We start from the raw sequence: 24,555 nt of genomic DNA on the forward strand, positions 1-24,555 counted from the left end.
TGTGTTTGTTACCTCAGGTGCTGTATGATTTTCGACAAGGAGTGAAAACGGAGCAATTTGAGACGGCTCTTTCAATTTAAGACGTTAGAAACAGACGGAATTTGCATTTGTAATACCAGAGCATCGAAACTACTTGGAACTTTTGTGTATATGAACGTGTCCGCGCCTTTGTACTCTGCTCCCTTCACCGCTACAAACCAACCAACCATCGTGTCCGTGCGCATCAGAGTCGCAATGAATGGGGAATAGCGCAGTTTGGTCGTGCATGTGGCGTAGCTCAGTTGGTAGAGCGTTCGCTTCGCATGTGAAAGGTGCAGGGTTCAAGCGGCGGCGTCTCCATTTTTTGTGGTCAGTGCATGGTAAGTGTTGGTCGCGGCGAACCTAAAGGCACGCAAGATGTTGCAAAGCCAGCGTCACAGACTGATATGATGTATACTGACGTAAGGAGAGCAAGATGTAAGTGTGGGGACCGGCTGTTATCGAGGTGTCATCGAGTGCAGATCTGTCTTAGGTATCACGGCTTAACCTCATTGAAGTCTAGAGGGTGGACAACACGTTCGTCTTACTCAGAGCGGTGTCCGAACTCTATTTTCAACGTTATACGTGCCACTTTCATTGTGGCCAACTACGATTCGATACAGAATGCACGAAACCTGAAAGACACCCTAACGGATACATAGAGAGTAGTGTTTGTCTGCTGAATAATGGAAGTGCAAGGGTCTGTGTCGTCTATATGGCTGTATGTAGCACGATTAGCCTTCGGGGGGGGGGGGGGGGGGGGGCGGTCGTAGCTAAGATGGTAGAGCGCTCGTTTAGTATGCGAGAGGTACTGGGATCAATACCCAGGGCCTCCAGAATTTTTAACACACCTACATGCGCACCTTGCCATGCAAGTGGAATAATTCTCAGCCTGCAGATGTGTCTAGGAAGATACAAGCGAATGATTAGCATTCACCATTGACAAGCGTGCTGTTATTAGTGCGCGGGAAGCACCCTCCTCCCAAGCCTACACTTAATTTAGAAACAGTACAAGTGTTCCCGTAAGATTCTCAAGCCTATGTCGGAAAGATCTGCCTTGCGCCGAGTTCACGTAAATCCCACTGCACATTCCTATTCTTTGCGTGCAGTCGGCTGCTACTGGTGTTGCTAGTTGTGACTGCTGATAACAGATGCCGTAGCAATCAATTCATGGAGTGAGTTGTATGTTTTGCGATAGTCTGTCTCTGACAAGCAAGCACAGGTGACATAGGTGCGAACACAGGAAGCTAGCAGACCCTCGCTGCCTGCAGACACCGAGCAGCCACACTAGGAGGGCGGCCTAAGCCGTAGGCGAAATGTGCTCATTCGCTTTGGCGCGACGTCGAACTATAAATAATGCTGTCACTAGCGTGAGCGTCGTGGAAAGTCGGAAAAGTCGGCTGCGTGGGTAAGTGCCAAGTTTGGGGAGCGTTTTGTAGTATGCGCTGTGCAATGGAGACGCGGAAACTTGTTGTGGCCCAGTGTTTTGCAGTTGGACGACAAGATTGGTACACAGTAGTAAAGAGCGAGGCACTGAGTTGGCATGAATAATGGAGTGCACAATGGGGCTCGAGATGTGTTTGTTACCTCAGGTGCTGTATGATTGTCGACAAGGAGTGAAAACGGAGCAATTTGAGACGGCTCTTTCAATTTAAGACGTTAAAAACAGACGGAATTTGCATTTGTAATACCAGAGCATCGAAACTACTTGGAACTTTTGTGTATATGAACGTGTCCGCGCCTTTGTACTCTGCTCCCTTCACCGCTACAAACCAACCAACCATCGTGTCCGTGCGCATCAGAGTCGCAATGAATGGGGAATAGCGCAGTTTGGTCGTGCATGTGGCGTAGCTCAGTTGGTAGAGCGTTCGCTTCGCATGTGAAAGGTGCAGGGTTCAAGCGGCGGCGTCTCCATTTTTTGTGGTCAGTGCATGGTAAGTGTTGGTCGCGGCGAACCTAAAGGCACGCAAGATGTTGCAAAGCCAGCGTCACAGACTGATATGATGTATACTGACGTAAGGAGAGCAAGATGTAAGTACTGGGACCGGCTGTTATCGAGGTGTCATCGAGTGCAGATCTGTCTTAGGTATCACGGCTTAACCTCATTGAAGTCTAGAGGGTGGACAACACGTTCGTCTTACTCAGAGCGGTGTCCGAACTCTATTTTCAACGTTATACGTGCCACTTTCATTGTGGCCAACTACGATTCGATACAGAATGCACGAAACCTGAAAGACACCCTAACGGATACATAGAGAGTAGTGTTTGTCTGCTGAATAATGGAAGTGCAAGGGTCTGTGTCGTCTATATGGCTGTATGTAGCACGATTAGTCTTCGGTGGGGGGGGGGGGGGGGGGGCGGTCGTAGCTAAGATGGTAGAGCGCTCGCTTAGTATGCGAGAGGTACTGGGATCAATAACCAGGGCCTCCAGAATTTTTAACACACCTACATGCGCACCTTGCCATGCAAGTGGAATAATTCTCAGCCTGCAGATGTGTCTAGGAAGATACAAGCGAATGATTAGCATTCACCATTGACAAGCGTGCTGTTATTAGTGCGCGGGAAGCACCCTCCTCCCAAGCCTACACTTAATGTAGAAACAGTACAAGTGTTCCCGTAAGATTCTCAAGCCTATGTCGGAAAGATCTGCCTTGCGCCGAGTTCACGTAAATCCCACTGCACATTCCTATTCTTTGCGTGCAGTCGGCTGCTACTGGTGTTGCTAGTTGTGACTGCTGATAACAGATGCCGTAGCAATCAATTCATGGAGTGAGTTGTATGTTTTGCGATAGTCTGTCTCTGACAAGCAAGCACAGGTGACATAGGTGCGAACACAGGAAGCTAGCAGACTCTCGCTGCCTGCAGACACCGAGCAGCCACACTAGGAGGGCGGCCTAAGCCGTAGGCGAAATGTGCTCATTCGCTTTCGCGCGACGTCGAACTATAAATAATGCTGTCACTAGCGTGAGCGTTGCGTGAGCGTCGTGGAAGGTCGGAAAAGTCGGCTGCGTGGGTGAGTGCCAAAATTGGGGAGCGTTTTGTAGTATGCGCAGTGCAATGGAGACGCGGAAACTTGTTGTGGCCCAGTGTTTTGCAGTTGGACGACAAGATTGGTACACAGTAGTAAAGAGCGGGGCACTGAGTTGGCATGAATAATGGAGTGCACAATGGGGCTCGAGATGTGTTTATTACCTCAGGTGCTGTATGATTGTCGACAAGGAGTGAAAACGGAGCAATTTGTGACGGCTCTTTCAATTTAAGACGTTAAAAACAGACGGAATTTGCATTTGTAATACCAGAGCATCGAAACTACTTGGAACTTTTGTGTATATGAACGTGTCCGCGCCTTTGTACTCTGCTCCCTTCACCGCTACAAACCAACCAACCATCGTGTCCGTGCGCATCAGAGTCGCAAAGAATGGGGAATAGCGCAGTTTGGTCGTGCATGTGGCGCAGCTCAGTTGGTAGAGCGTTCGCTTCGCATGTGAAAGGTGCAGAGTACAAGCCGCGGCGCCTCAATTTTTTGTGGTCAGTGCATTGTAAGTGTTGGTCGCGGCGAACCTAAAGGCACGCAAGATGTTGCAAAGCCAGCGTCACAGACTGATATGATGTATACTGACGTAAGGAGAGCAAGATGTAAGTGTGGGGACCGGCTGTTATCGAGGTTTCATCGAGTGCAGATCTGTCTTAGGTATCACGGCTTAACCTCATTGAAGTCTAGAGGGTGGACAACACGTTCGTCTTACTCAGAGCGGTGTCCGAACTCTATTTTCAACGTTATACGTGCCACTTTCATTGTGGCCAACTACGATTCGATACAGAATGCCCGAAACCTGAAGTACACCCTAACGGATACATTGAGAGTAGTGTTTGTCTGCTGAATAATGGGAGTGCAAGGGTCTGTGTCGTCTATTTGGCTGTATGTAGCACCATTAGTCTTCGTGGGGGGCGGGCGTAGCTCAGATGGTAGAGCGCTCGCTTAGTATGCGAGAGGTACTGGGATCAATACCCAGTGCCTCCAGAATTTTTAACACACTTACATGCGCACCTTGCCATGCAAGTGGAATAATTCTCAGCCTGCAGATGTGTCTAGGAAGATACAAGCGAATGATTAGCATCCACAATTGGCAAGCGTGCTGTTATTAGTGCACGGGAAGCACCCTCCTCCCACGCCTACACTTTATTTAGAAACAGTACAAGTGTTCCCGTAAGATTCTCAAGCCTATGTCGGAAAGATCTGCCTTGCGCCGAGTTCACGTAAATCCCACTGCACATTCCTATTCTTTGCGTGCAGTCGGCTGCTACTGGTGTTGCTAGTTGTGACTGCTGATAACAGATGCCGTAGCAATCAATTCATGGAGTGAGTTGTATGTTTAGCGATAGTCTGTCTCTGACAAGCAAGCACAGGTTACATAGATGCGAACACAGGAAGCTAGCAGACACCGAGCAGCCACTCTAGGAGGGCGGCCTAAGCCGTAGGCGAAATGTGCTCATTCGCTTTGGCGCGACGTCGAACTATAAATAACGCTGTCACTAGCGTGAGCGTCGTGGAAAGTCGGAAAAGTCGGCTGCGTGGGTGAGTGCCAAGATTGGGGAGCGTTTTGTAGTATGCGCAGTGCAATGGAGACGCGGAAACTTGTTGTGGCCCAGTGTTTTGAAGTTGGACGACAAGATTAGTACACAGTAGTAAAGAGCGGGGCACTGAGTTGGCATGAATAATGGAGTGCACAATGGGGCTCGAGATGTGTTTGTTACCTCAGGTGCTGTATGATTGTCGACAAGGAGTGAAAACGGAGCAATTTGTGACGGCTCTTTCAATTTAAGACGTTAAAAACAGACGGAATTTGCATTTGTAATACCAGAGCATCGAAACTACTTGGAACTTTTGTGTGTATGAACGTGTCCGCGCCTTTGTACTCTGCTCCCTTCACCGCTACAAACCAACCAACCATCGTGTCCGTGCGCATCAGAGTCGCAAAGAATGGGGAATAGCGCAGTTTGGTCGTGCCTGGGGCGTAGCTCAGTTGGTAGAGCGTTCGCTTCGCATGTGAAAGGTGCAGGGTTCAAGCCGCGGCGCCTCAATTTTTTGTGGTCAGTGCATTGTAAGTGTTGGTCGCGGCGAACATAAAGGCACGCAAGATGTTGCAAAGCTAGCGTCACAGATTGATATGAGGTATACTGACGTAAGGAGAGCAAGATGTAAGTGTGGGGACCGGCTGTTATCGAGGTGTCATCGAGTGCAGATCTGTCTTAGGTATCACGGCTTAACCTCATTGAAGTCTAGAGGGTGGACAACACGTTCGTCTTACTCAGAGCGGTGTCCGAACTCTATTTTCGACGTTATACGTGCCACTTTCAGTGTGGCCAACTACGATTCGATACAGAATGCACGAAACCTGAAGTACACCCTAACGGATACATAGAGAGTTGTGTTTGTCTGCTGAATAATGGGAGTGCAAGGGTCTGTGTCGTCTATATGGCTGTATGTAGCACCATTAGCCTTTGTGGGGGGCGGGCGTAGCTCAGATGGTAGAGCCGTTGCTTAGTATGCGAGAGGTACTGGGGTCAATACCCAGTGCCTCCAGAATTTTCAACACATTTACATGCGCACCTTGCCATGCAAGTGGAATAATTCTCAGCCTGCAGATGTGTCTAGGAAGATACAAGCGAATGATTAGCATCCACAATAGGCAAGCGTGCTGTTATTAGTGCGCGGGAAGCACCCTCCTCCCACGCCTACACTTTATTTAGAAACAGTACAAGTGTTCCCGTAAGATTCTCAAGCCTATGTCGGAAATATCTGCCTTGCGCCGAGTTCACGTAAATCCCACTGCACATTCCTATTCTTTGCGTGCAGTCGGCTGCTACTGGTGTTGCTAGTTGTGACTGCTGATAACAGATGCCGTAGAAATCAATTCATGGAGTGAGTTGTATGTTTTGCGATAGTCTGTCTCTGACAAGCAAGCACAGGTGACATAGGTGCGAACACAGGAAGCTAGCAGACCGTCGCTGCCTGCAGACACCGAGCAGCCACTCTAGGAGGGCGGCCTAAGCCGTAGGCGAAATGTGCTCATTCACTTTGGCGCGACGTCGAACTATAAATAATGCTGTCACTAGCGTGAGCGTCGTGGAAAGTCGGAAAATTCGGCTGCGTGGGTGAGTGCCAAGTTGGGGAGCGTTTTGTAGTATGCGCAGTGCAATGGAGACGCGGAAACTTGTTGTGGCCCAGTGTTTTGCAGTTGGACGACAAGATTAGTACACAGTAGTAAAGAGCGGGGCACTGAGTTGGCATGAATAATGGAGTGCACAATGGGGCTCGAGATGTGTTTGTTACCTCAGGTGTAGTATGATTGTCGACAAGGAGTGAAAACGGAGCAATTTGTGACGGCTCTTTCAATTTAAGACGTTAAAAACAGACGGAATTTGCATTTGTAATACCAGAGCATCGAAAGTACTTGGAACTTTTGTGTATATGAACGTGTCCGCGCCTTTGTACTCTGCTCCCTTCACCGCTACAAACCAACCAACCATCGTGTCCGTGCGCATCAGAGTCGTAAAGAATGGGGAATAGCGCAGTTTGGTCGTGCATGTGGCGCAGCTCAGTTGGTAGAGCGTTCGCTTCGCATGTGAAAGGTGCAGAGTTCAAGCCGCGGCGCCTCAATTTTTTGTGGTCAGTGCATGGTAAGTGTTGGTCGCGGCGAACCTAAAGGCACGCAAGATGTTGCAAAGCCAGCGTCACAGACTGATATGATGTATACTGACGTAAGGAGAGCAAGATGTAAGTGTGGGGACCGGCTGTTATCGAGGTTTCATCGAGTGCAGATCTGTCTTAGGTATCACGGCTTAACCTCATTGAAGTCTAGAGGGTGGACAACACGTTCGTCTTACTCAGAGCGGTGTCCGAACTCTATTTTCAACGTTATACGTGCCACTTTCATTGTGGCCAACTACGATTCGATACAGAATGCACGAAACCTGAAGTACACCCTAACGGATACATAGAGAGTAGTGTTTGTCTGCTGAATAATGGGAGTGCAAGGGTCTGTGTCGTCTATTTGGCTGTATGTAGCACCATTAGTCTTCGTGGGGGGCGGGCGTAGCTCAGATGGTAGAGCGCTCGCTTAGTATGCGAGAGGTACTGGGATCAATAGCCAGTGCCTCCAGAATTTTTAACACACCTACATGCGCACCTTGCCATGCAAGTGGAATAATTCTCAGCCTGCAGATGTGTCTAGGAAGATACAAGCGAATGATTAGCATCCACAATTGGCAAGCGTGCTGTTATTAGTGCGCGGGAAGCACCCTCCTCCCACGCCTACACTTTATTTAGAAACAGTACAAGTGTTCCCGTAAGATTCTCAAGCCTATGTCGGAAAGATCTGCCTTGCGCCGAGTTCACGTAAATCCCACTGCACATTCCTATTCTTTGCGTGCAGTCGGCTGCTACTGGTGTTGCTAGTTGTGACTGCTGATAACAGATGCCGTAGCAATCAATTCATGGAGTGAGTTGTATGTTTTGCGATAGTCTGTCTCTGACAAGCAAGCACAGGTGACATAGGTGCGAACACAGGAAGCTAGCAGACCGTCGCTGCCTGCAGACACCGAGCAGCCACTCTAGGAGGGCGGCCTAAGCCGTAGGCGAAATGTGCTCATTCACTTTGGCGCGACGTCGAACTATAAATAATGCTGTCACTAGCGTGAGCGTCGTGGAAAGTCGGAAAAGTCGGCTGCGTGGGTGAGTGCCAAGATTGGGGAGCGTTTTGTAGTATGCGCAGTGCAATGGAGACGCGGAAACTTGTTGTGGCCCAGTGTTTTGCAGTTGGACGACAAGATTAGTACACAGTAGTAAAGAGCGGGGCACTGAGTTGGCATGAATAATGGAGTGCACAATGGGGCTCGAGATGTGTTTGTTACCTCAGGTGCTGTATGATTGTCGACAAGGAGTGAAAACGGAGCAATTTGTGACGGCTCTTTCAATTTAAGACGTTAAAAACAGACGGAATTTGCATTTGTAATACCAGAGCATCGAAACTACTTGGAACTTTTGTGTATATGAACGTGTCCGCGCCTTTGTACTCTGCTCCCTTCACCGCTACAAACCAACCAACCATCGTGTCCGTGCGCATCAGAGTCGCAAAGGATGGGGAATAGCGCAGTTTGGTCGTGCATGTGGCGCAGCTCAGTTGGTAGAGCGTTCGCTTCGCATGTGAAAGGTGCAGAGTTCAAGCCGCGGCGCCTCAATTTTTTGTGGTCAGTGCATTGTAAGTGTTGGTCGCGGCGAACCTAAAGGCACGCAAGATGTTGCAAAGCCAGCGTCACAGACTGATATGATGTATACTGACGTAAGGAGAGCAAGATGTAAGTGTGGGGACCGGCTGTTATCGATTTTTCATCGAGTGCAGATCTGTCTTAGGTATCACGGCTTAACCTCATTGAAGTCTAGAGGGTGGACAACACGTTCGTCTTACTCAGAGCGGTGTCCGAACTCTATTTTCAAAGTTTTACGTGCCACTTTCATTGTGGCCAACTACGATTCGATACAGAATGCACGAAACCTGAAGTACACCCTAACAGATACATAGAGAGTAGTGTTTTTCTGCTGAATAATGGGAGTGCAAGGGTCTGTGTCGTGTATTTGGCTGTATGTAGCACCATTAGTCTTCGTGGGGGGCGGGCGTAGCTCAGATGGTAGAGCGCTCGCTTAGTATGCGAGAGGTACTGGGATCAATAGCCAGTGCCTCCAGAATTTTTAACACACCTACATGCGCACCTTGCCATGCAAGTGGAATAATTCTCAGCCTGCAGATGTGTCTAGGAAGATACAAGCGAATGATTAGCATCCACAATTGGCAAGCGTGCTGTTATTAGTGCGCGGGAAGCACCCTCCTCCCACGCCTACACTTTATTTAGAAACAGTACAAGTGTTCCCGTAAGATTCTCAAGCCTATGTCGGAAAGATCTGCCTTGCGCCGAGTTCACGTAAATCCCACTGCACATTCCTATTCTTTGCGTGCAGTCGGCTGCTACTGGTGTTGCTAGTTGTGACTGCTGATAACAGATGCCGTAGCAATCAATTCATGGAGTGAGTTGTATGTTTTGCGATAGTCTGTCTCTGACAAGCAAGCACAGGTGACATAGGTGCGAACACAGGAAGCTAGCAGACCGTCGCTGCCTGCAGACACCGAGCAGCCACTCTAGGAGGGCGGCCTAAGCCGTAGGCGAAATGTGCTCATTCACTTTGGCGCGACATCGAACTATAAATAATGCTGTCACTAGCGTGAGCGTCGTGGAAAGTCGGAAAAGTCGGCTGCGTGGGTGAGTGCTAAGATTGGGGAGCGTTTTGTAGTATGCGCAGTGCAATGGAGACGCGGAAACTTGTTGTGGCCCAGTGTTTTGCAGTTGGACGACAAGATTAGTACACAGTAGTAAAGAGCGGGGCACTGAGTTGGCATGAATAATGGAGTGCACAATGGGACTCGAGATGTGTTTGTTACCTCAGGTGGTGTATGATTGTCGACAAGGAGTGAAAACGGAGCAATTTGTGACAGCTCTTTCAATTTAAGACGTTAAAAACAGACGGAATTTGCATTTGTAATACCAGAGCATCGAAACTACTTGGAACTTTTGTGTATATGAACGTGTCCGCGCCTTTGTACTCTGCTCCCTTCACCGCTACAAACCAACCAACCATCGTGTCCGTGCGCATCAGAGTCGCAAAGAATGGGGAATAGCGCAGTTTGGTCGTGCATGTGGCGCAGCTCAGTTGGTAGAGCGTTCGCTTCGCATGTGAAACGTGCAGAGTACAAGCCGCGGCGCCTCAATTTTTTGTGGTCAGTGCATTGTAAGTGTTGGTCGCGGCGAACCTAAAGGCACGCAAGATGTTGCAAAGCCAGCGTCACAGACTGATATGATGTATACTGACGTAAGGAGAGCAAGATGTAAGTGTGGGGACCGGCTGTTATCGAGGTTTCATCGAGTGCAGATCTGTCTTAGGTATCACGGCTTAACCTCATTGAAGTCTAGAGGGTGGACAACACGTTCGTCTTACTCAGAGCGGTGTCCGAACTCTATTTTCAACGTTATACGTGCCACTTTCATTGTGGCCAACTACGATTCGATACAGAATGCACGAAACCTGAAGTACACCCTAACGGATACATTGAGAGTAGTGTTTGTCTGCTGAATAATGGGAGTGCAAGGGTCAGTGTCGTCTATTTGGCTGTATGTAGCACCATTAGTCTTCGTGGGGGGCGGGCGTAGCTCAGATGGTAGAGCGCTCGCTTAGTATGCGAGAGGTACTGGGATCAATACCCAGTGCCTCCAGAATTTTTAACACACCTACATGCGCACCTTGCCATGCAAGTGGAATAATTCTCAGCCTGCAGATGTGTCTAGGAAGATACAAGCGAATGATTAGCATCCACAATTGGCAAGCGTGCTGCTATTAGTGCGCGGGAAGCACCCTCCTCCCACGCCTACACATTATTTAGAAACAGTACAAGTGTTCCCGTAAGATTCTCAAGCCTATGTCGGAAAGATCTGCCTTGCGCCGAGTTCACGTAAATCCCACTGCACATTCCTATTCTTTGCGTGCAGTCGGCTGCTACTGGTGTTGCTAGTTGTGACTGCTGATAACAGATGCCGTAGCAATCAATTCATGGAGTGAGTTGTATGTTTTGCGATAGTCTGTCTCTGACAAGCAAGCACAGGTGACATAGGTGCGAACACAGGAAGCTAGCAGACCCTCGCTGCCTGCAGACACCGAGCAGCCACTCTAGGAGGGCGGCCTAAGCCGTAGGCGAAATGTGCTCATTCGCTTTGGCGCGACGTCGAACTATAAATAATGCTGTCACTAGCGTGAGCGTTGCGTGAGCGTCGTGGAAAGTCGGCTGCGTGGGTGAGAGCCAAGTTTGGGGAGCGTTTTGTAGTATGCGCAGTGCAATGGAGACGCGGAAACTTGTTGTGGCCCAGTGTTTTGCAGTTGGACGACAAGATTGGTACACAGTGGTAAAGAGCGAGGCACTGAGTTGGCATGAATAATGAAGTGCACAATGGGGCTCGAGATGTGTGTGTTACCTCAGGTGCTGTATGATTGTTGACAAGGAGTGAAAACGGAGCAATTTGTGACGGCTCTTTCAATTTAAGACGTTAAAAACAGACGGAATTTGCATTTGTAATACCAGAGCATCGTAACTACTTGGAACTTTTGTGTATATGAACGTGTCCGCGCCTTTGTACTCTGCTCCCTTCACCGCTACAAACCAACCAACCATCGTGTCCGTGCGCATCAGAGTCGCAAAGAATGGGGAATAGCGCAGTTTGGTCGTGCCTGGGGCGTAGCTCAGTTGGCAGTTGCGAGTCAGCCGCCGAGCGGGACGGACGTGTGGCGGAGCTGGACGTCTGGCTGTAGTAAACACAGGCTGAGTCGCTGTGTTTGAGGTTAGTGGTGCTGCTAAGCCGCTATTCGTGTTGCACTTGTATTCATGAAGTTCTAGAATGAATAGGTCGAATTATTTGAGGAAAGACACAATCAAGTTTACTTTCGGTCGAAATTTCGTTCGACCTAAAGCATTTGAAATTAAAGCATGGTTTATCGAAAAAGTATTGATTAACGGTGATGATGTTGTCGGAGTTTATCTCTCGTTTGTGATAAATGCTGTGTATCTGAAGATGAAAAGTCCAGAATTATGTAGTTCCATTGTGGATCGTTGCGGAGGTAGCGTGAAGTTTAATCATTCTGATGGGAATGTGAGTGACGTTGCTGTTAGTCATGCTGGGTACGGGATTCGTACGATCAGAGTGTTTGAGCTCCCTTTTGAAATTCCGCCCGAAGAACTTAATGTTGCCCTTCGGCCTTATGGCAGAATTATTTCCAATGTGGCAGAAAGGTGGTCTGAAGCTCATATGTTTCCTGTCTTGAACGGCGTAAGGCAAATTAAGATTGAATTACAGAAGCATGTCCCCTCTTATCTTAATTTTTGTGGGTATCGTGCTTTGATTATCTATGATGGGCAACCGCGGACTTGCGCTTTATGCAATTCCACGGAACACATTCGTGCAGAATGTTCACGGAGGCGTGTCCCGCAGTTACCGCGTGACGAGATGCCGAGTTCCGGCCCTGTTGTTGGTATGAAGTTGTCATACGCTGCCGCTGCTGACTTCCGCCGCCGAGGCGAGTCGGTGCCGCCTGTGCGCGGGGAGCCTGCTGCCTCGCGGGCGGTTGTCGATGATACTCCGGCTTCAAGCTCTCGATTTGCGGATGGTCTGCCGATCAGCTCCGCGCCCCTCGAATCTATGCCGACGCCAACTTTTTCCAACTCTCCCACTATGGTTGCTCGTTCTTCCGCGGACTCGGCCGAAGATCCCCAAATACCCGCAACGGAGGTTTCCTTGCGTCGTCAGGATTCCCACCAACGTGAGGATATTGCCCCTAGCTTCCGAGGAGTGGACGCTCCAGGCATCCACTCTGCGGGAACTATGAACGAAGATAGCAATCTGGACATTGGTTTCACGTTGGCGCCCACAGAAGACACTTGCGTCAAGGAAACCACAACGAGCGATAGTGTCGAATTGGAGACTGGGTTGCTACCAGTGGGAGCCATGGAAAAAGATGCGCCTCCTTCTGCCGTTGTGGAATGCGATACGCGGACTTTTGTCCGAAAAAAGGAACAGGCGACGTCTGACGTATCATCCGGTACTTCTCCTGACAGGTCGCAAACTTCATCTCCTGCTGGATCGCCGAAGAGATCTTCGAAGAAAGGCAAGAAGAGGAGATTGGCACACAAAGCAGCAGAGAGTTTAGCTCCTGCATTGCGGGAAAAGTTAAAACATTTAAGGGATAATGAACGACTACGAGAACAATGCCCAGTAGCACGAGTTAACGAGTGTACTGAAGCGGAGATGAGTCGTGCCGATGCAGATGATCTTCAACAACAACCTCGCGCACCGCTTGGCGTCGCAGGTTTGCAGACCGGCACTACTATGGATTTAGACCGAACTGTCTCAGGAAAAGGACTTGATTGGGCCGATGCCCAAGAAGATCGCACCGACCACGGAATGGAGATGGACCTGACACATGCTAGTGGCATTTAATTTTTTTTTATGTCTATTTTTCTTTCTGACAGACAGAATGGAATGGTACAGACGTGACTCTGCATGGGGTATACTTAATTAGCCAATTTCTTTTACCTGCACCTATGCCAACGGAACTGACATATAATGTGACCACGATCAATATAAATCGGATTCGCAGTGAAACGAAAGTCGCTTCTTTAAAAGATTTCCTTTACCAGTCGGATACTGATATAGCCCTCCTACAGGAATTTAATGTCCACAACTTTTATGTCCCAGGTTTTCAAGAGATTTTAAATATTGCACCGGAAGCCACATGTGGGACTGCGATCCTTGTCAAAGATGGTATTGATGTGAAGGATATCTGTCTGTTAGAAAATGGGAGGGGCATCAGTTGTAAAATTTTTACTACTACTGTTTTAAATGTATATGTCCCCTCTGGTAACAACGCTAGAGATGATAGGGCTAATTTTTTTAAGAACGATATGGTCTATTTACTTAAGTGGAATCCGGCGGAAGCTTTAATCGGTGGTGACTTTAATTGTGTACTTCACAAAAAGGATCAGCGACCAAATTTTAACTTCTCCAGGGAACTGGCGGCTTTGGTGACAAACATGAAGTGGACAGACGTGTGGGAAAGCAAATACCCGACGTTAGTCAAATTTACGTACATCAGTAGTCGCTCGCAAAGCAGAATAGACAGAATATACGTCACAGCAAACCTGGAAAATAAAATCAGTAGTATCGAAGTAATTCCCACTACCTTTTCGGACCATCTCGCAGTGAAATGTAGCATTCGGTTTCAGAAGCAAGGAACGTATTGGGGTCGCCCCTTATGGAAGCTGAATACCCATATGTTGTTCGAGGGTGCTCTATCAAGAACAGTAGCGGAGGTATGGCAGGCTGCTCTACGTATGCGCCATAAATACAGCTCTCGCCTTGCGTGGTGGACCTCATGTGCTAAAAAGAAATTGAGATCATCCCTAATAGCTTACGGGAGGGAGCGAGCGATGTGGTCTCGCAATACCGTTGAATTTTACTATACATGCTTAAGGGAACTATCAGCTCAGCAGATGACTGATGAGGTTTTCATTGAAATAAAGAAGATCAAGGCTCACCTCATAAGTCTCAAGCGACAACAGCTGGAGGGTTTAAAAATTAAATCTCGTGTCCCGACAACGGTGGAGGACGAAAACGCATCGCTGTACCACTTACTCGAACATGAAAGAAATAGAAGACGAACGTTTATTGCTTGTCTTAGAGTGGGCGATAACCGGGTGCTGACGGAACACTCTGACATTTTAAATGCAGTTTATGGATTTTATCGTACGTTATATACTGATACCCGGTATAATCTAGACTGTGCGAACGATTTGCTACGAACTACAGATATCGACAACGTTATCAATGACGAGGACAATGTGTCCCTTACCACTGCGATCACATGTGAGGAGGTGTTTGATATACTTAAATATTGGCCTACCCGTAAGTCCCCAGGGCCTGATGGCTTGCCTGTAGAGTTTTATTGTAAATTTTGGCCTCTCATCGGTAATCAATTCACAGAAGTGATAAATGAAGTGTTGCAAGGTGTTACTGTTCCACGCGAGTTCAAAGAAAGCGTAACTGTGCTAATACCAAAGGGAAGGAACGCGACAGTTAAAGATCTCAATCAATTGAGACCAATATGTTTGATGAACTCGGATTATAAAATAATTGCACGTGTACTGAAGGAAAGACTGAGACCTCTAATGGAGAAGATCATAGGTGACCACCAAACCTGTCTCTCGGGGCGGAATACTTTTAAAACTGTTTGTGAATATAGGGATGTCTCTGCAATTTTTGCAACGTCATCCTCACCAGGAGGCCTTGCCTTTATCGACTTCTCAAAGGCTTTTGACAGGGTCAACCACTTATTTTTGTTCAGAACGTTGACCTATGTGGGTTTTAGTCAACATTTTGTGCAAGTTTTAATTAACATTGTTGAAGGCATCCAAACACAAGTGTCTGTAAATGGGCATTTCACTCCACCCATTGAAATTCGCAACGGCGTCCCGCAGGGAAGTCCTTTGTCAATGCTCCTGTATGTTGTTGCACTGGAGCCTTTACTAAGGAGACTCGATGTCGATCTTGAGGGCATCACGATATCTGGCGTTAACAACGTCACCAATGCATATGCTGATGACGTTGGAGTGGTTATTCGTAGTAACGAAGATTTAGAGAAATTAACTACGAATATTCAGATCTTTTGTGAAGCTACAGGCGCTAGGGTTAACGAGGTGAAGAGTTCGTTTTTAAATCTTAAAGGTCTTCAAGATGTCCGTTTGGAATGGGCACGCTCCGTCGATCGTCACACCGCTCTGGGTGTCACCTTTTACCGATGTCCGCTTCAGACCATGACCTACAATTGGAAGAAAGTACTGGATACAATCAGAGGAGCCACAATACTCAATCAGACCAGACATCTGAACATTAAACAACGAATCAGAATAATTAATTGGTCCGTTTTATCAAAAGCTATATATATAGGTCAAATATTGCCAGTTTCGAAACCCATTGCCAAACGTATAATGAGTATCATTTGCCGATTTATATGGACAGGGAATATTTTTAGAGTAGCAGTCGGTACAGTTACGTTACCTTCCGCTGAAGGTGGCCTAGGTTTAACAGATATATGGCGGAAGACTACGGCGTTATATATAAAGAGGACCCTACAAATTATAGAAAAACATCCACATAGTATTACAGCAAGGCTGTATCGACTCCTACAGCCAGAAAATTACGTCCACCCATAAATATAGGCGGAATTAATTATAAATTGAAATATATTCGCCAGTTCTTTTTAGAGATTAGCTACATGGACAGTATTGTCACGAATCCACAATCAAGGAATTGCAGGAAATTAATGGAACTCTTAACAACGAAAGAATATGTCAACAAAATGGAGTGCAGATATCCCGACAAAGACTGGAAAAGAATTTGGAAAAATATTAGTAATCGTGAACTGTCTTCCGACATTCAGGCAACCTGGTACCAAGTTGTTAATAACGTAGTTTCCACTAACGAAAAGTTGCACTCCATTGGTCTTAGTGACACGATTGTGTGCACCCGATGTGACGCAGTTGACACATTGATCCACCGCTTTCTCTGTGGCGGATACGCCGAAATATGGAGGGGACTCCAACGGCGGGTAGCCTTTATAACCAGAACTGTTAGTACTGAGATCAATGTTGAAAAATTACTCTTCCCCGATGGTGTTTTCTTCCCTGTCCAGAAAACCAATGCTGTGTTGTGGTTGTTTGGCAATTATGTACATTACGTTATATCTGAACACGGCAATGACCGTGTTTTAGAATACGAATTATACGAACGAGCAAAATATTATCAGATATGTACGCGCAGGGACCACAAAAAAACTTTTGGTAACATGTTACACATTCTGTTTCAGAGACAAGGGATTGGATAAACATCTTAATAGCCCTCGTCTACGAAAAATGTAGTCACAGGCCAAAGTAGGGGATCGCTGTTGAGGGTGAAGTACGGTGGGGACTTCGTGTGCCCCAGGCCGCTACGGTAGCCGTGAAGGCCTCGGACAGAACCCCGAAACGGCACTGCGGCTTCACACTTACTGCTGGATGAACGCCATATCTCCAGCAACTACTTTCATCTATGATGATTTTCCAGGATCTCGGTAATATCGGAAGGTGGTTTCGTTGCACACAATGCAGTGGAAGCTTCTTGCACGTGTTCCTCAGTTACAATCTTTCTATTTTTGTTTAATTTTTTTCAGTATGAAGCAAGAGTGACAATTTATTAATTCCCAAGAAGCCTTAATTTTTCAATTTTCAGTTCTACGGAGGAGAAGCCTCACATGGCGAAGAAGCCAAACATCATTTCATTTCCCTAACTGTCACAGTAAATTTGAAAAAAAAAAATCAGTCGATATAGCACAGAAGCTCGCCGAAGAAGGCATAAAAGGAGAGCGAATGGATGGGCTGTGTGGGGAGAAGGGAGGCCCAAGAACAAAAAAAAAAAAAAAAAGTGGTAGAGCACTGGTCTAGTAAACCAGGGGTCGTGAGTTCCCATCCTCAGAGGAGGAAGACGCATTAAAAAAAAAAAAAAAAAAAAAAAAAGTTGGTAGAGCGTTCGCTTCGCATGAGAAAGGTGCAGGGTTCAAGCCACGGCGCCTCAATTTTTTGTGGTCAGTGCATTGTAAGTGTTGGTCGCGGCGAACCTAAAGTCACGCAAGATGTTGCAAAGCCAGCGTCACAGACTGATATGATGTATACTGACGTAAGGAGAGCAAGATGTAAGTGTGGGGACCGGCTGTTATCGAGGTGTCATCGAGTGCAGATCTGTCTTAGGTATCACGGCTTAACCTCATTGAAGTCTAGAGGGTGGACAACACGTTCGTCTTACTCAGAGCGGTGTCCGAACTCTATTTTCAACGTTATACATGCCACTTTCATTGTGGCCAACTACGATTTGATACAGAATGCACGAAACCTGAAATACACCCTAACGGATACATAGAGAGTAGTGTTTGTCTGCTGAATAATGGGAGTGCAAGGGTCTGTGTCGTCTATATGGCTATATGTAGCACCATTAGCGGGCGTAGCTCAGATGGTAGAGCGCTCGCTTAGTATGCGAGAGGTACTGAGATCAATACCCAGTGCCTCCAGAATTTTTAACACACCTACATGTGCACCTTGCCATGCAAGTGGAATATTTCTCAGAATGCAGATGTGTCTAGGAAGATACAAGCGAAAGATTAGCATCCACAATTGGCAAGCGTGCTGTTATTAGTGCGCGGGAAGCACCCTCCTCCCACGCCTACACTTTATTTAGAAACAGTACAAGTGTTCCCGTAAGATTCTCAAGCCTATGTCGGAAAGATCTGCCTTGCGCCGAGTTCACGTAAATCCCACTGCACATTCCTATTCTTTGCGTGCAGTCGGCTGCTACTGGTGTTGCTAGTTGTGACTGCTGATAACAGATGCCGTAGCAATCAATTCATGGAGTGAGTTGAATATTTTGCGATAGTCTGTCTCTGACAAGCAAGCACAGGTGACATAGGTGCGAACACAGGAAGCTAGCAGACCCTCGCTGCCTGCAGACACCAAGCAGCCACTCTAGGAGGGCGGCCTAAGCCATAGGCGAAATGTGCTCTTTCGCTTTGGCGCGACGTCGAACTATAAATAATGCTGTCACTAGCGTGAGCGTCGTGGAAGTTCGGAAAAGTCGGCTGCGTGGGTGAGTGCCAAGTTTGGGGAGCGTTTTGTAGTATGCGCAGTGCAATGGAGACGCGGAAACTTGTTGTGGCCCAGTGTTTTGCAGTTGGACGACAAGATTGGTACACAGTGGTAAAGAGCGAGGCACTGAGTTGGCATGAATAATGAAGTGCACAATGGGGCTCGAGATGTGTTTGTTACCTCAGGTGCTGTATGATTGTCGACAAGGAGTGAAAACGGAGCAATTTGTGACGGCTCTTTCAATGTAAGACGTTAAAAACAGACGGAATTTGCATTTGTAATACCAGAGCATCGTAACTACTTGGAACTTTTGTGTATATGAACGTGTCCGCGCCTTTGTACTCTGCTCCCTTCACCGCTACAAACCAACCAACCATCGTGTCCGTGCGCATCAGAGTCGCAAAGAGTGGGGAATAGCGCAGTTCGGTCGTGCCTGGGGCGTAGCTCAGTTGGTAGAGCGTTCGCTTCGCATGAGAAAGGTGCAGAGTACAAGCCGCGGCGCCTCAATTTTTTGTGGTCAGTGCATTGTAAGTGTTGGTCGCGGCGAACCTAAAGTCACGCAAGATGTTGCAAAGCCAGCGTCACAGACTGATATGATGTATACTGACGTAAGGAGAGCAAGATGTAAGTGTAGGGACCGGCTGTTATCGAGCTGTCATCGAGTGCAGATCTGTCTTAGGTATCACGGCTTAACCTCATTGAAGTCTAGAGGGTGGACAACACGTTCGTCTTACTCAGAGCGGTGTCCGAACTCTATTTTCAACGTTATACGTGCCACTTTCATTGTGGCCAACTACGATATGATACAGAATGCACGAAACCTGAAATACACCCTAACGGATACATAGAGAGTAGTGTTTGTCTGCTGAATAATGGGAGTGCAAGGGTCTGTGTAGTCTATATGGCTGTATGTAGCACCGTTAGTCTTCGTGAGGGGCGGGCGTAGCTGAGATGGTAGAGCGCTCGGTTAGTATGCGGGAGGTACTGGGATCAATACCCAGTGCCTCCAGAATTTTTAACACACCTACATGCGCACCTTGCCATGCAAGTGGAATAATTCTCAGCCTGCAGATGTGTCTAGGAAGATACAAGCGAATGATTAGCATCCACAATTGGCAAGCGTGCTGTTATTAGTGTGCGGGAAGCACCCTCCTCCCACGCCTACACTTAATTTAGAAACAGTACAAGTGTTCCCGTAAGATTCTCAAGCCTATGTCGGAAAGATCTGCCTTGCGCCGAGTTCACGTAAATCCCACTGCACGTTCCTATTCTTTGCGTGCAGTCGGCTGCTACTGGTGTTGCTAGTTGTGACTGCTGATAACAGATGCCGTAGCAATCAATTCATGGAGTGAGTTGTATGTTTTGCGATAGTCTGTCTCTGACAAGCAAGCACAGGTGACATAGGTGCGAACACAGGAAGCTAGCAGACCGTCGCTGCCTGCAGACACCGAGCCGCCACACTAGGAGGGCGGCCTAAGCCGTAGGCGAAATGTGCTCATTCGCTTTGGCGCGACGTCGAACTATAAATAATGCTGTCACTAGCGTGAGCGTCGTGGAAAGTCAGAAAAGTCGGCTGCGTGGGTGAGTGCCAAGTTTGGGGAGCGTTTTGTAGTATGCGCAGTGCAATGGAGACGCGGAAACTTGTTGTGGCCCAGTGTTTTGCAGTTGGACGACAAGATTGGTACACAGTAGTAAAGAGCGAGGCACTGAGTTGGCATGAATAATGGAGTGCACAATGGGGCTCGAGATGTGTTTGTTACCTCAGGTGCTGTATGATTGTCGACAAGGAGTGAAAACGGAGCAATTTGTGACGGCTCTTTCAATTTAAGACGTTAAAAACAGACGGAATTTGCATTTGTAATACCAGAGCATCGAAACTACATGGAACTTTTGTGTATATGAACGTGTCCGCGCATTTGTACTCTGCTCCCTTCACCGCTACAAACCAACCAACCATCGTGTACGTGCGCATCAGAGTCGCAAAGAATGGGGAATAGCGCAGTTTGGTCGTGCCTGGGGCGTAGCTCAGTTGGTAGAGCGTTCGCTTCGCATGTGAAAGGTGCAGGGTTCAAGCCGCGGCGCCTCAACTTTTTGTGGTCAGTGCATTGTAAGTGTTGGTCGCGGCGAACCTAAAGGCACGCAAGATGTTGCAAAGCCAGCGTCACAGACTGAAATGATGTATACTGACGTAAGGAGAGCAAGATGTAAGTGTGGGGACCGGCTGTTATCGAGGTGTCATCGAGTGCAGATCTGTCTTAGGTATCACGGCTTAACCTCATTGAAGTCTAGAGGGTGGACAACACGTTCGTCTTACTCAGAGCGGTGTCCGAACTCTATTTTCGACGTTATACGTGCCACTTTCATTGTGGCCAACTACGATTCGATACAGAATGCACGAAACCTGAAAGACACCCTAACGGATACATAGAGAGTAGTAATTGTCTGCTGAATAATGGGAGTGCAAGGGTTGTGTCGTCTATATGGCTGTATGTAGCACCATTAGTCTTCGGGGGGGCGGGCGTAGCTCAGATGGTAGAGCGTTCCCTTAGTATGCGAGAGGTACTGGGATCAATACCCAGTGCCTCCAGAATTTTTAACACGCCTACATGTGCACCTTGCCATGCAAGTGGATTAATTCTCAGCCTGCAGATGTGTCTAGGAAGATACAAGCGAATGATTAGCATCCACAATTGGCAAGCGTGCTGTTATTAGTGCGCGGGAAGCACCCTCCTCCCACGCCTACACTTTATTTAGAAACAGTACAAGTGTTCCCGTAAGATTCTCAAGCCTATGTCGGAAAGAACTGCCTTGCGCCGAGTTCACGTAAATCCCACTGCACATTCCTATTCTTTGCGTGCAGTCGGCTGCTACTGGTGTTGCTAGTTGTGACTGCTGATAACAGATGCCGTAGCAATCAATTCATGGAGTGAGTTGTATGTTTTGCGATAGTCTGTCTCTGACAAGCAAGCACAGGTGACATAGGTGCGAACACAGGAAGCTAGCAGACCCTCGCTGCCTGCAGACACCGAGCAGCCACTCTAGGAGGGCGGCCTAAGCCGTAGGCGAAATGTGCTCATTCGCTTTGGCGCGACGTCGAACTATAAATAATGCTGTCACTAGCGTGAGCGTTGCGTAAGTGTCGTGGAAATTCGGAAAAGTCGGCTGCGTGGGTGAGTGCCAAGTTTGGGGAGCGTTTTGTAGTATGCGCAGTGCAATGGAGACGCGGAAACTTGTTGTGGCCCAGTGTTTTGCAGTTGGACGACAAGATTGTTACACAGTGGTAAAGAGCGAGGCACTGAGTTGGCATGAATAATGGAGTGCACAATGGGGCTCGAGATGTGTTTGTTACCTCAGGTACTGTATGATTGTCGACAAGGAGTGAAAACGGAGCGATTTGTGACGGCTCTTTCAATTTAAGACGTTAAAAACAGACGGAATTTGCATTTGTAATACCAGAGCATCGAAACTACTTGGAACTTTTGTGTATATGAACGTGTCCGCGCCTTTGTACTCTGGTCCCTTCACCGCTACAAACCATCCAACCATCGTGTCCGTGCGCATCAGAGTCGCAAAGTATGGGGAATAGCGCAGTTTGGTCGTGCATGTGACGTAGCTCAGTTGGTAGAGCGTTCGCTTCGCATGTGAAAGGTGCAGGGTTCAAGCCGCGGCGCCTCAATTTTTTGTGGTCAGTGCATGGTAAGTGTTGGTCGCGGCGAACCTAAAGGCACGCAAGATGTTGCAAAGCCAGCGTCACAGACTGATATGATGTGTACTGACGTAAGGAGAGCAAGATGTAAGTGTGGGGACCGGCTGTTATCGAGGTGTCATCGAGTGCAGATCTGTCTTAGGTATCACGGCTTAACCTCATTGAAGTCTAGAGGGTGGAAAACACCTTCGTCTTACTCAGAGCGGTGTCTGAACTCTATTTTCGACGTTATACGTGCCACTTTCATTGTGGCCAACTACGATTCGATACAGAATGCACGAAACCTGAAAGACACCCTAACGGATACACAGAGAGTAGTAATTGTCTGCTGAATAATGGGAGTGCAAGGGTCTGTGTCGTCTATATGGCTGTATGTAGCACCATTAGTCTTCGGGGGGGCGGGCGTAGCTCAGATGGTAGAGCGTTCGCTTAGTACGCGAGAGGTACTGGGATCAATACCCAGTGTTTCTAGAATTTTTAACACACCTACATGCGCACCTTGCCATGCATGTGGAATAATTCTCAGCCTGCAGATGTGTCTAGGAAAATACAAGCGAATGATTAGCATCCACAATTGGCAAGCGTGCTGTTATTAGTGCGCGGGAAGCACCCTCCTCCCACGCCTACACTTTATTTAGAAACAGTACAAGTGTTCCCGTAAGATTCTCAAGCCTATGTCGGAAAGATCTGCCTTGCGCCGAGTTCACGTAAATCCCACTGCACATTCCTATTCTTTGCGTGCAGTCGGCTGCTACTGGTGTTGCTAGTTGTGACTGCTGATAACAGATGCCGTAGCAATCAATTCATGGAGTGAGTTGTATGTTTTGCGATAGTCTGTCTCTGACAAGCAAGCACAGGTGACATAGGTGCGAACACAGGAAGCTAGCAGACCCTCGCTGCCTGCAGACACCGAGCAGCCACACTAGGAGGGCGGCCTAAGCCGTAGGCGAAATGTGCTCATTCGCTTTGGCGCGACGTCGAACTATAAATAATGCTGTCACTAGCGTGAGCGTTGCGTGAGTGTCGTGGAAATTCGGAAAAGTCGGCTTCGTGGGTGAGTGCCAAGTTTGGGGAGCGTTTTGTAGTATGCGCAGTGCGATGGAGACGCGGAAACTTGTTGTGGCCCAGTGTTTTGCAGTTGGACGACAAGATTAGTACGCAGTAGTAAAGAGCGAGGCACTGAGTTGGCATGAATAATGGAGTGCACAATGGGGCTCGAGATGTGTTTGTTACCTCAGGTGCTGTATGATTGTCGACAAGGAGTGAAAACGGAGCAATTTGTGACGGCTCTTTCAATTCAAGACGTTAAAAACTAACGGAATTTGCATTTGTAATACCAGAGCATCGAAACTACTTGGAACTTTTGTGTATATGAACGTGTCCGCGCCTTTGTACTCTGCTCCCTTCACCGCTACAAACCAACCAACCATCGTGTCCGTGCGCATCAGAGTCGCAAAGAATGGGGAATAGCGCAGTTTGGTCGTGCATGTGGCGTAGCTCAGTTGGTAGAGCCTTCGCTTCGCATGTGAATGGTGCGGGGTTCAAGCCGCGGCGCCTCCATTTTTTGTGGTCAGTGCATGGTAAGTGTTGGTCGCGGCGAACCTACAGGCACGCAAGATGTTGCAAAGACAGCGTCACAGACTGATATGATGTATACTGACGTAAGGAGAGCAAGATGTAAGTGTGGGGACCGGCTGTTATCGAGGTGTCATCGAGTGCAGATCTGTCTTAGGTATCACGGCTTAACCTCATTGAAGTCTAGAGGGTGGACAACACGTTCGTCTTACTCAGAGCGGTGTCCGAACTCTATTTTCGACGTTATACGTGCCACTTTCATTGTGGCCAACTACGATTCGATACAGAATGCACGAAACCTGAAAGACACCCTAACGGATACATAGAGAGTAGTGTTTGTCTGCTGAATAATGGGAGTGCAAGGGTCTGAATCGTCTATATGGCTGTATGTAGCACCATTAGTCTGCGTGGGGGGCGGGCGTAACTCAGATGGTAGAGAGCTCGCTTAGTATGCGAGAGGTACTGGGATCAATACCCAGTGCCTCCGGAATTTTTAACACACCTACATGCGCACCTTGCCATGCAAGTGGAATAATTCTCAGAATGCAGATGTGTCTAGGAAGATACAAGCGAATGATTAGCATCCACAATTGGCAAGCGTGCTGTTATTAGTGCGCGGGAAGCACCCTCCTCCCACCCCTACACTTTATTTAGAAACAGTACAAGTGTTCCCGTAAGATTCTCAAGCCTATGTCGGAAAGATCTGCCTTGCGCCGAGTTCACGTAAATCCCACTGCACATTCCTATTCTTTGCGTGCAGTCGGCTGCTACTGGTGTTGCTAGTTGTGACTGCTGATAACAGATGCCGTAGCAATCAATTCATGGAGTGAGTTGTATGTTTTGCGATAGTCTGTCTCTGACAAGCCAGCACAGGTGACATAGGTGCGAACACAGGGAGCTAGCAGACCGTCGCTGCCTGCAGACACCGAGCCGCCA

At 47.9% G+C, this 24,555-nt stretch overlaps 2 non-coding genes across 2 annotated transcripts; both read left to right on the forward strand.

Annotated features, from left to right (window-relative positions):
• Positions 1–5,027: 5,027 nt before the first annotated feature.
• Trnaa-cgc (transfer RNA alanine (anticodon CGC)) lies at positions 5,028–5,100 on the forward strand. Its single transcript has one exon. It is a non-coding gene; the product is annotated as a tRNA-Ala (tRNA).
• A 15,252-nt stretch (positions 5,101–20,352) lies between these two features.
• Trnaa-cgc (transfer RNA alanine (anticodon CGC)) lies at positions 20,353–20,425 on the forward strand. The gene has a single exon. It is a non-coding gene; the product is annotated as a tRNA-Ala (tRNA).
• Positions 20,426–24,555: the final 4,130 nt, after the last annotated feature.

This window comes from Schistocerca gregaria, chromosome 10 (assembly GCF_023897955.1).
Source record: "Schistocerca gregaria isolate iqSchGreg1 chromosome 10, iqSchGreg1.2, whole genome shotgun sequence".
Classification (NCBI taxonomy): Eukaryota; Metazoa; Arthropoda; class Insecta; order Orthoptera; family Acrididae; genus Schistocerca; species Schistocerca gregaria.